The sequence below is a fragment of the Gymnodraco acuticeps genome, unplaced genomic scaffold, assembly GCF_902827175.1.
Source record: "Gymnodraco acuticeps unplaced genomic scaffold, fGymAcu1.1, whole genome shotgun sequence".
Lineage (NCBI taxonomy): Eukaryota > Metazoa > Chordata > Actinopteri > Perciformes > Bathydraconidae > Gymnodraco > Gymnodraco acuticeps.
This window is the reverse complement of record NW_022990450.1, coordinates 549428-561441: the sequence shown is the minus strand read 5'-3', so window position 1 is coordinate 561441 and position 12014 is coordinate 549428.

Genomic DNA, 12014 nt, shown 5'->3' with positions numbered 1-12014 from the left:
TGCTCTGTAGTTGATCTGACTGAAATTGTGATTTTAAATCTGAAAACCGCTACAGTATCTGTCAGGCAGAAACTTGGGACAAGTAATTTGACTGAAACCTTAAAACTGAACTAACTGACTGCTAGGGTTAACTTTGATTTAAACATTTGTAGAATACTAAGAGCTTTATTGAGTAGGTGTAACTGTATTAAGGGTTAAACTCATAACTTTATAACTTAGGGTTTAATGTAATTCTAAAACCATTGGGCCACTGAAAAGACACAATAGCAACTCAGGAGGGAGCCAGTCTAGATTTCCTTTTGAGGGCCACCAGCTGCAGAGAGTTAACTAATTAAAGGGGCGTGGCCCCACATCTGTGAGAACTCAGCAATCAGGTGTCCATTTTAGGTAGCACTTTCCTGGAGCGTCAGCTTCAGCGTCAGACTGACAAAGACAATAGAGTCCTGCTGGAGTCACGAGGAGGCAAATCCTACTTTGATTGAGCTAAGTATCGCTGGTGTTTTATTTTATTTGGTTGTTTAGCCCCTCATGCTATAATCATGTGTATTTTCTCCATTCCTGTTCATGTGTCTTCTCGCAATTATCACTGGCCCTGTGTATCTCCTAATCGATATAACCGGCCTGCTCTCGTCTATCCCACATGCTCCACTGACATCCAACATCTAGTTTCAGGCGGCCTGTGGAACTGCCAGTCAGCTGTTCCTAAGGCTGACTTCATCTCTGGCTACGCTTCCCTGCAGTCTCTGGATTTCCTTGCTCTCACTGAGACGTGGATTACTCCATTCAACACATCCACCCCAGCAGCTCTCTCCACAGCATATTCCTTCTCCCATACACCCAGACCCACTGGCAGAGGAGGTGGCACTGGTCTCCTGCTCTCTCCCAAATGGAGCTTTTCCCTCTTCAAGCTATCTAACTTCACTCCTTCCACCTTTGAATTCCATGCCGTCACAGTAACCCATCCTATACAATTAACCATTGTTGTTCTCTACCGTCCACCAGGCGCCTTGGGGGACTTCTTGGAGGAATTAGATCATCTCCTCTCACACATCCCTGAAGCTGGCCCTCCCGCTGTACTTCTCGGAGACTTCAACCTCCAGACAGGGAAGATAGACAAACTAACATCTCTGTTAACCGCCTTTGCTTTCTCACTGTCTCCATCCCCACCAACTCATAAAGCTGGCAATGTCCTTGATCTCATATTCTCAAGGACCTGCACTACTTCTAACCTCTCTGTAAACTCGCTCCACACATCCGATCACTTCTTCATTTCATTCTCTCTACCCCTTTCCAAACATAACAAACTAATCTCTTCTCATCCTGCACCTGTCCGCCGTAACCTTTGTTCCCTCTCCCCCTCTACCTTTGTCTCATCTGTGCTCTCAGCCCTCCCTTCCTCTGACTCGTTCCAACTCCTGCCTCCAAACTCTGCTGCAGAAACTCTCCTCTCTACTCTCTCATCCTCTCTGGACTCTCTCTGTCCTCTCACATCTCGGCAGGCTCGTCAGTCCCCTCCTGCTCCCTGGCTAAATGACGCACTGCGTGCTAATAGAACCGTCCTTAGGGCAGCAGAGCGGAAACGGTGGAAATCCAAACACCATGACAACCTCCTAACCTATCAGGCTCTCCTCTCCTCTTTCTCTGCTTCGATCTCTCAGGCAAAAAGCACTTTCTTTCAAGATAAGATCCAATCTTCCTATTCCAATCCCAAAAAACTATTTTCCCTCTTCTCCTCCCTCCTGGACCCCCCCCAAAGCCCCTTCCCCCTCCTCCCTTCTGTCAAGCGACTTTGTTAACCACTTTGAAAAAAAGGTTGATATTCGCTCTTCTTTTTCTGACTCACCTTTACTCACCACTGGGTCACCAGACCCTCCTTTCACCCACACACTAACCTCCTTTTCCCCTCTCTCTCCAAGTGAGGTTCTTACCCTCATTACCTCTGCCCGCCCTACCACCTGTCCTCTGGACCCCATCCCTTCAAACCTCCTTCAGACTATCGCTCCTGATATTCTACCGTTTCTCACCCATTTCATCAACACTTCTCTAACTTCTGGTCACTTTCCAAACAGTCTCAAGGAGGCAAGAGTAAACCCTCTCCTAAAGAAAACCCACTCTCAACCCGTCTGATGTTATAAACTACAGGCCTGTCTCTCTCCTCCCGTTCCTGTCTAAAACACTTGAACGCGCTGTCTTTAAACAACTCTCCTGTTATCTCCATCAGAACAACCTTCTGGATCCGCACCAGTCTGGTTTCAAGGCAGGTCACTCCACAGAAACTGCCCTCCTTGCTGTCACTGAGGAACTGCACATGGCTAAAGCAGCCTCCCTCTCCTCTGTCATCATCCTTTTGGGCCTGTCTGCTGCATTCGACACGGTGAATCATCAGATCCTCCTTTGCACTCTCCAATAACTTGGAGTTTCAGGCTCTGCACTTTCCCTCATCACCTCATAACCTCATACCTCAAAGACCGCACCTACAGGGTTACTTGGAGAGGGTCGGACTCCGACCCTTGTCAATTAACTACAGGGGTCCCTCAGGGCTCTGTTCTTGGTCCCCTCCTCTTCTCCTTGTACACAAACTCGCTCGGATCTGTCATTAGCCCGTATGGTTTTTCATACCACTGCTACGCTGACGACACCCAATTAATTCTGTCCTTTCCCCGCTCAGAGACCCAGGTCGTCGCACGCATCTCTGCTTGTCTAGCTGACATCTCTCAGTGGATGTCTGCTCACCACCTCAAGCTCAACCTTGACAAGACTGAACTGCTTTTCCTTCCGGGAAAAGATTGTCCCACTCTTGACCTGACAATCAACATCGGCACCTCTGTTGTTTCCCCGACTCAGACTGCAAGGAATCTGGGTGTGATCCTAGATAACAACCTGTCCTTCACTGCAAACATAGCTGCTACAACCCGCTGCTGCAGATACACGCTTTACAACATCAGGAGGATACGCCCCCAGCTGACCCAGAAAGCGACGCAGGTTCTGGTCCAGGCTCTCGTCATCTCACGCCTAGACTACTGCAACTCCCTCCTGGCTGGTCTACCTGCATGTGCCATCCGACCTCTGCAGCTCATCCAGAATGCAGCGGCTCGTCTGGTCTTCAACCTTCCTAAATTCTCCCACACCACGCCGCTCCTCCGCTCCCTTCACTGGCTTCCGATAACTGCTAGAATCCACTTCAAGACAATGGTACTTGCGTACCATGCTGCGAATGGATCTGGCCCTTCCTACATCCAGGACATGGTTAAACCGTACACCCCAGCACGTGCACTCCGCTCTGCATCAACCAAATGGCTCGCTGCACCCTCGTTGCGAAGGGGACCCAAGTTCCCATCAGCAAAAACACGTGGGTTTGCTATCCTGGCTCCAAAATGGTGGAATGAGCTCCCCATTGAAATCAGGACAGCAGATAGCTTACACACCTTCCGGCGCAGACTGAAAACTCATCTCTTTCGACTCCACTTCGAGCGATAGAACTATTAACAAAGCACTTATATACTAATAAAGGACTGGCTTACCTAAAGCCAGTTGAGTAGCACTTGAAATATTTTTGCTCTATGAAACCTGATGTACTTATATGATTCTGTTTTCTTCAAGTTTGTATTTTGTTGGTCGAACGCACTTATTGTAAGTCACTTTGGATAAAAGTGTCAGCTAAATGCAATGTAATGTAATGTAATATATAGCCAGACTAAGCATGGATTCTCACGATTTCACAATATCACCCAGAAATCCAGCTGCCTGTTAGCGTAAGGACTGACCGACTGATGTGGTCGTCCACAACTCTCAATTTAAATATTGTTTTTTAGCACAAGACAGTTTTCCTCTGATATAAAATCCAAATCAGTAAAATATGATGAAGAGCTTGTTAGTTTAAGTATCATCAAAGCCATTTTTGATTACGGCAACACTCAGTGGTAGTATAAAAAACCCAAGGACACTGAAGCAAATGGGATGAAAGCAACACACAGTCTGCACCCATTTTCAATCGTCTCAACAGAATACCACATACAACCTAGTTCAAATACATTGAGAGAGAACATGTATCAAGTGGGAATGACTGGTCCTGACAGAATGCATTCAGTGCCAAGGTTAAAGCCGATATGTTCGCATCGGTTCTACTAATTGAGAATGCATCCAACAGAATAACAGGCTGTACACTGTTCTTTTTTGTACTTTCTTTTCACAGGCATTGCAACTTTCACCCTGTCTAGAGGTTGAATACCAAATACTGATGTTTCCCAAATGTACTCTCCAGCTAGGCTTAAAGCTCAAGCCTTGGGCAGAATATGATTGAACGCAATAATAGCTCAAACCCCTGCATGCTGGATCACAGTATGCGGGGAGCAAGGATTTGTGAGACAGCCATATTAAACCCCTGTTCAATGACTCCTTAGACTGTGACACAAGCAACGCTTTTGAAAGGCAAAAATGTCTCCTAGAAGCCTTGGATTGCTTATGTGTAGATACATTGTACTGTACATGTTTCTTAACTCCTTTTTTTCTTCATGCTTTTGATCAGTTCTTGTATTTAAAGAGGCTTAACATATAGGGAGCTACAGGAATGAGTCCTAAAACATGAAAACACTTTTAGCACCCTTCCACTACCATCGTCTCAAAGTCAAAATATTTTAAAGATGTTTCTGGTTTGACGCCTGAAATAAGGTCTGTGGGTAACATAGCTGCAGTGGCAGCTGGTGGAAAATATTTTTCGTGGGGCTGTTGATATAGTGAGTAAAACAAATTTTTTTTGGGAGAAATGACCCCTTAATTTAGGACTTCTGGTGATGTAATGGCGCGTTTCCACTGTAGCGCGGAACTCGCTTTATGCGTGCCGAGCCGTGCGGGGACCGTTTTTGGTTGCGTTTCCACTTGGCCTAGTACCGGCTAGCGGGTCCTAATTCACAGTTTTTCTGGCCCCATAAAATCGTGGTTCTAGGGCCAGGAACAACCAGGCTGAGTCGGGCTGAGTATGCTAAACTAGAGAGATAATCGCTGGCAAGGGGGCTACAACTACAACAAGGTGAACATATTTGACCGTGATTTAATTGTAATTCACGTTTCAAATTGATGCCGAAGTAACAACATACTGATACCGGTTAGTATAAACCATGAATTAATGCTTTGACAAGTCTGCAGACGAAAAAGCCTTTTAAAATGCGTGTTTTCTAAATGGAGCTTGGCTAAGCTAACGTTATATATGCTCCGACCGTCCACACTCACAGCAACGGCCTACAGACATAAAGCAGCGACTGTATTCGCCATGACACAGACAGTCTGTGGTTTGTACTTGTTTAACTTTTGTCTAGTTTCTGAACAGATATGAAGAGCTGTGAGCTCTGAGTGCTAAGAGCTAACGGCTGTGTTGTTATGCTATGTTAGCTTTGCCTAGCATGGCTAGCTTGAAGGTACTTGTCATATGTAACTTCGTGCACTCGTGCTTTTTAATTTTTTCGGACAAATGCTTCATATGGTTTACCCCCGTCACAGTCCACGGGCACATTGTATCTGTCCCCGGCTGTTTGAAGAGCAATCATGAGAAACAAACGACAGCATTTACCTGTTTACATCCAGCTAGCCATGCCTTTCTGGTGTACCAGCTGCGTGAGAAGCCTCGTTGATACGTTTTGTCTTTTTCACGAGCTTGCTGCGATATATACAAATCGGGTTGGTCCGGTCCAAGGTCTTTAAGCAACAGTTTATCTCCCAAACTTCTCATTTCGAAAGGATTGGAGATTAGCTCTTGAACGGAATTGGGCGGGGACCGAGGTCCGGAGACTCCAACCGCACATGAAGCCATCCTCATCAACTACTGCCGTACCGTGTCACCCCACCGGATACGAGTCACTAGTGTCCAAACTACTCACAGACTGGACCGGGCGCTGACATTGGCGCCCGGTGATCATCAGATTTGACGAAATTATGTTTCGGCATCATAGTTTACAGATAGCAACAGTCAGCTGCTAGTGGCTGCTGCTGCACTGGTTGAGGGCTCCTTTCTTACCGCCCAGACGAGAGAGGGTAATGACCATAGACTGTATATATAAAGGTAATGACACATGGGCAAGGCCAGGCAGGAAACATGTGACTTATCAGTAACTTTAGACATCGTCGTAACACAATTTTAAACGAGATTTTATTGTAGATTATACATTTGATTGATACCAATTATATAATATTTACCTTGTTTATTAAAAATAAAAATAAAATAAAAAAATATTTTTTTAAATATATTTTTTAATTTTTTATTTTGTATGTGGGAAGAGGTGGGGCGGCGCCCCTAGCGCCCCTATGGGCCGTCCGCCACTGCATAGCTGAACATATTGTTACGTTTTGGTCTATTTAATAAATCAGTAATCACCCCACTGGTGAATTTCTGAAACTTCTATGTATTAAAAAATCTCTGACTACTAAATGTCATCACGCAGAACATTCGTTTGTTTTAGCTTAGCGGTGGTATCACGTAGCCATGCGTCCCTATTGTTTGTTTATAGCCTAACCTTAGTTTATTTCCAAAAATATGAGAAGATGATACAGCTGTACAAAATGGGCAAGTAACTTAAACAATCTTATTTTTGCGATATTCCAAATTCCAATGGAAGAATCCCATTGCTTTTTGCCATCGGGAGCCCGTGTGATGCTAACTTCTAGGTTGGCCGACACATTCTTTCACCATTCTATGCTATATGAGAGACACATATAGAGCCAATGGTGTTATGGTATATTTCCAAATTTGCCACCAGCTTTGATGCATTTAGCATGGTTTAAACCAACAGAGGAATATGTGTGTCAACACATTCAGCTGCTGATGTTTGGAGACAATGTGTTAGAAATTAAAATCAATGTTTAATGATATAATATAGTTTAAACACCAGTACTTGTATAACTGTATTATTGTGAAAATACTTCCGGTTAGCTTTCGCCTGTGGTTAAAGTTTATTTTGAAAAGCGAAAGGGATCTCCGAAATACCAACAGTTGCTTGACTTCAGGTTTTACGGAAAAGTAACTATTGAAGCCGTTAAATGAAAAGTCATGAAAGAGATAAGGAGGAGAAAAGGCGTGTTTAGTTATGTATTGAATGTACAATGTCAAAATCCTCTGATATGTGCGATATCGGATATTGGTGAAAGGAGGGCGGAAGATTACGAGGAGGAGCCAAATGAGATATATAGTCAGGAGACAGAGCTTTGTGGAGCCTCTTTCTGGACGGCCGCGACTGCGAGAGGGAGCTGCAGCTCCTCTCTCTGAACCATCTTCTGCTTGTAACATTACCGTGCCATTTTAATTAAAGTACCCATTTGAACCTTTCTCAGAGACTCCATTGTCTCTTACTTTTAAAGCTTCTCTCCTGAACACGAGAATAAGGAATAAGCTAATAAATGTCAGAGGGATTAAGGAGAAAAAGAGTGCCAGCATGAGAAACGGACGGGAAGAGAGAGAAAGTATAAACCATAGTGCAGGCAGCATGTGGAGGCCAAGCCCCGTAGGTCTCTTCCACGGACCTTTTGGTGGTCTTCAATCACACACCAACACATCTGTAGGAGCCAATTAACACTGGGTATAAAGGTAGGAACCTATGTTTGTTGGTGAGAGGTTCCGCCGGAAGGCCATACAGTTTTTGACCACACACGGAGAACACACACACACACACACGGACCACACACACAAACACAGGATTACAAACAAAGAGAAAAGGTATTGTGTAAACCGTAATATCGTGTGGTGAATGATGGAAAGAAACCAGTAAAAAGGGAAATAAATGGACTGTTTTGAACTGGAAACTTTGTTTCTGACTTTTATTCGGCAGCAAACAAGGTGTGCGTCAATTACACCCACAAAGCGGATCCTCAGAGGCTTAAAGCGTTGGCTTAGCCTCCACAACATCAGAGGCACTCTTCACAGATGTCGTAGTGTGATTGCTGTGCATGCCTCTGAGCCTGACAGCAGAACATTGGCATATCACAGAGTTCAAAGCAGGTTTGAACCCCTGACCCTTTTGTCCTCACCACCACAAAGTCCCCCCTACTACCGTGTGGTACTTCATGGACATGAAGGAAACACAGCAAACACAAAAGGACAGAGGCTGGTTACCTGCTGAGCAACAACATCACTGCTCTCCCGAACCCAGCAGGTCCCTACCATGGGTTTTATTATTGGACATTAGAAACATGTACAGCCATACACACGTTTCTTGGAGGTCCTGTGCTTTTGGATGCATGTTTTTATTATTTGGAGAAACCACAATGGATTACGAGTTTTGGGTTGAACTCGAATGAACCTAACACTAACCCTAAAAATTATCAATCTTTTCTTATTGCCAAAACATCCGTAGCGATCGGTCCACTTACAAAGATTTGTATTACTAAGGTTTAGGTTAATTGCGTTCATATACAGTATGTATTCATACAAATGTTTAACATGTTACAAAAGTATCATTTAGCTTTTTTAAATGAAAAAGGTTTTTTGTAGATTATATAACATGATCTTCGAAGGCCAATTGTCATAGGGGGAAACTTCTGTGTAGCAATGCAGGAGGAGTCACCGACTCAAAGGAGACACGGGGAGAGCTGGAGCTTTGATGGCAAACACTGATGGGTTTATTTGGAGCTTCGGCCGGAGAATTCACAAAACAAGTCCAAGAGCCAGAGGTTCTGATTTCACGGTAGAGTTGCCACGTCAATTCTGAAGACCCCTCCTGTAGCTCCAGGTTTTAACTAGTGCAGAGTGTAATAATCAGCATTCTTCAATAGATAGACTAAACAGCTGAGGACACTGAATCACATTTGTTGTTGCTTATGGCTCGGGGTCATCTACACCCCGAGAAGGATGTGTTCCAGGTGTCCCACAACAATGACTATCTCTGACCGAGAGCTGCCCGGTCACAAACTGGTAACAACAACTTGCTAGGGCAGCCCCTCCTTAAGGGAGGTAGCGGTCAGCTGCGTCAGAGGGCGAAGGAGGACATGCAGGGCAAATTATTCCCCAACACCAACTACGTTAACTTCTCATTTAAGTGGAGTTTTAGTGAAGTACTACACTATATTTATGAATCAGAACACATTTTCCACCACTGTGAACGGCTCTGGTTGTTCTTGAGTACACCCTCAGAGGATGGAAGCAAGACACTTATAGTAGGAAATAAAACTCAAGAGAAATAGAAATCATTTTAATTGTTTTATCACAAAACACGGCACAACAACTCACAGCAAACACAACAAACACAACAAATCACAGCAAACACAACAAAGGATCAAAAACATCCTTTACGTACAATTAAAAACAATTTTTTTTTTTTTTAAAACGATGTACATATTGTGTGGCAAATTATTCCCCAACAGGTCTCGGACGGACATCCCAGGGCAATGCAGAAGCCGAGAAGGGGGACTCGGGCGGACGGCCCGGGGGCAAGGCAGAGTTCGGAGGGGGTCTCGGGCGGACGGCCCGGGGGCAAGGCAGAGTTCAATTAAAAACAAAATGTTTTTAAAAACTATGTACATATTGTGTGGCAAATTATTCCCCAACAGGTCCTCTCTTTTTATCAATTTTGATAACCTATTGTTAGGACCACTGTAATGATCGCGGGAAAAGGTAGGACCCAAATGCAGACTAGGAGGCAAGAGGTAGCATCCAAACCAAAGGTGACTGTGACCAACATGAAGGGAGACATGAACGACAAATAAACAAGAAGCGTGCCGTGAAGGGAGGACAAACAATGAAGCGACAGGGGAACACAGGAAGAGACAAGACTAAATACAGGGAGGGGTAATCACGAGAAACACAAGGGCAACAGGTGAACACAATCAGACACACCAGGGAAACTAACGACAGGATAACAAGACACAGGTGGGAACAGAACAGCAAAATAACACCCAAAACGTGACATTAGGATTGTGACAGCTATATTCTAATAATAATTTGTTCAATACTTAAATCAATGAGAATCTTCATATTTGAGTGTGGACTTACACAACATCAATAACAATCACATTAATAACAACATAAGATTGAAACAGCCTATCATAATAGAAAAATCATCTCTCGTCGGTGTTTGGAGCATCTTTTGTCAAAAGCCCAATAATGAACACATGCAAAAACATTTATTTTAAACTAATATGTTTTAATATTTAACCATTAATCTTACTTATCAAACTATAAAATCAAAACCAGCTTGCAGTTTAAAGATTTACTTCAAGGCAATCGCTAGTCAAAAGCATTTAAACTCAGGATCATAAGGTATAAGAAACTCACACTGGTGATCTAATCAATCTGCAAAAGTGCACTGTCTTCAATTTAGGATTATATTTACGTTAGCTTCATTAAATATTCAATCAAAAGACTATGGCATGATAACAGAATTACATTACTTCAACTATCAATCATTATTTCATTTCAAAATCTGAAGGGAAAATTAAACAATTCTCAAAATGTTTAACAATCTGAAAGGAAAAGTTAGGCAAATATTCAAAGACCTTTGTAAAAACCTGGAAAGGAAGGATTAAACATTCCTAAAACTTGAAGCATCATTTTAGGTCTGTCTGTGCATGGGTAATACATTGAAGATTAGTGTTGTTAAGCCTGATTGCTGGACGATTAAGGATATTAACATTATCTGTTATCTTATTATTCAATACCTTATAATCTGAAAATATCAATTAATTTATTTTGTTTAGTGTGAAAGTGTAATCTGATGTAAAATTCAAATGTTATCTTTGTACGGGGGCTGGAAGAACATGTCCTCCTGACTCGTTCCCCTCCTCTCTTTATGACACAGAATGTCTGGTGTGTAAAGGCATCCTGATACTGTAGATTGCTGATTGGCTCAAACTCTTCTTCATCAGAGCGCCATATTTCAACCCCCCCAATTGCTCTGCTTTTGTGTGGCTCATTCAGTGAGCACTGTAGTTGATCCCCCAGTGAAATGGAGGCTCATCTGCCTGCATTCCTTCTGCCATCTGCTTGAGAGCAGTGCAACTGCGTATTCCAAGTGGCACATCCAGATGCCCCCCCCGTGATGGGAGAGGTTAGGAAGACATCTGCTCCTCCAAGAAACAAGGAACCTTGTATGAAGCCTCTGAAGTCCTCGCTCGTCCTGCAGGGTTGTCTGCCTGAGCCCACCGAGCAGAAAGATGAAGAAGCATCCCATCTCCTCAGAAAGTTGAAGATTAGAATCCTCTCATCTCGAACGACTTCGTGCCTCCTTGCCCGTGGCTGGGGGTGCTCTCTGCAGCCGGAGAGTGTGACCCTCTCTCTCTGACCCTTGGCCTTCAGAGCTGTCCTAGTTATTGGGTTAACACTTGATAGGGATGTTTTCCTGAGTGCAGACAACTCAAAGTAATGGATTAGCATATTATCATGTAATTACAAAAATAGGATAGGCCCCCTCAGAATGATTTGGGAGCCTTCCTAACACATGCACATGCATAAATGTAAGGTTTGTGTTAGTCATTTAACATGCAAGAATCATATACTCATCAGTCCAAAGCAGAGACATGTTATTGTACGTTAAAGGTGAGCTCGTCCCTGTGGATATAACCCCTTCTCAATGATTCTAAATGTTATATTAATTCACCATTTACCGTTTGATAAAAGATTAGTTTATCAGAAATACATTGTCTCTTCCATAAAACATAGGTTTGAGAAATAAATTACCCAATATAAAATAAATTACTCAATATAATTGACTCTTCCCTCCCAGTGAAGCTTTCAGGACTTTGATGACAGAGCCTTTTCCCATCCCACAGTAAGACGCTACGTGGCCCATGGCATGGGCTGGTAAAAGGTTCTCGACAATTTCTGAATGCTTGGACAGTGTCGCCTTGATGTCCACTATGGCTCTTTCCTTGCGGGGAGGATTCCATGATGAGTGGTACATCCAGTCCTGCCTGATGGTAATGGTGAAGGAATAGGACGAACACACCTGTGTCTTCAGAAACCACAGAGATTTGATGGTTCTCCAGCACACCCCAGGACTTGTTGGACAATGATGGTGTCAGCTTCTTCCTGCTGATTT